The 597-nt window shown below is 49.1% G+C and overlaps 1 non-coding gene across 1 annotated transcript; it reads right to left on the reverse strand.

The window, feature by feature from the left end:
* Window positions 1-151: 151 nt before the first annotated feature.
* Window positions 152-270, reverse strand: LOC124892023. Its single transcript, XR_007050031.1, has one exon. It is a non-coding gene; the product is annotated as a 5S ribosomal RNA (ribosomal RNA).
* Window positions 271-597: the final 327 nt, after the last annotated feature.

The raw sequence follows: 597 nt of genomic DNA on the forward strand, positions 1-597 counted from the left end.
AAGGAATTTTCCTTTAAAAAGGAAGATTCACACCCCGCACGCGCGCCCCTACGCCTTGCCCCCTTTTTCGTTTCCGCCACGAGGAAAAATAAAAGATTCGTCGATCGAACCGGCAAAATTAAACTGAATTTTAAAGGAAAAAAAAAAGGAAGGGATGCAACACGAGGAGTTCCCAGGGGGTCACCCATCCTTGTACTACTCTCGCACATGCATGCTTAACTTCGGAGTTCTGATGGGATCCTTTGCGTTAGTGCTGGTATGATCGCATCCGTCATTCCCAGCACTCCAAATTCAATTATGCCTCTTTCTCCTGCGCCGCCAGTCACACACCGCACGCGCGCCCCTGCGCCTTGTCCCCTTCTCGTTTCCGCCAAGAGGAAAAACAAAAAGATTCGTCGATCGAACGGGCAAAATTAAACCAAATTTTAAAGGGAAAAAAAAGGAAGGGATGCAACACTACTCTCGCCCAAGCACACTAACTTTGGAGGTCTGATGGGATCCGGTGCGTTAGTTCTGGTATGATCGCATCCGTCATTCCCAGCACTCCAATTTCTATTATGCATCTTTTTCCTCCGCCGCCCGTCAAACCGCGCACGC

Source organism: Capsicum annuum, unplaced genomic scaffold (assembly GCF_002878395.1).
Source record: "Capsicum annuum cultivar UCD-10X-F1 unplaced genomic scaffold, UCD10Xv1.1 ctg43375, whole genome shotgun sequence".
In the NCBI taxonomy this organism is placed as follows: Eukaryota; Viridiplantae; Streptophyta; class Magnoliopsida; order Solanales; family Solanaceae; genus Capsicum; species Capsicum annuum.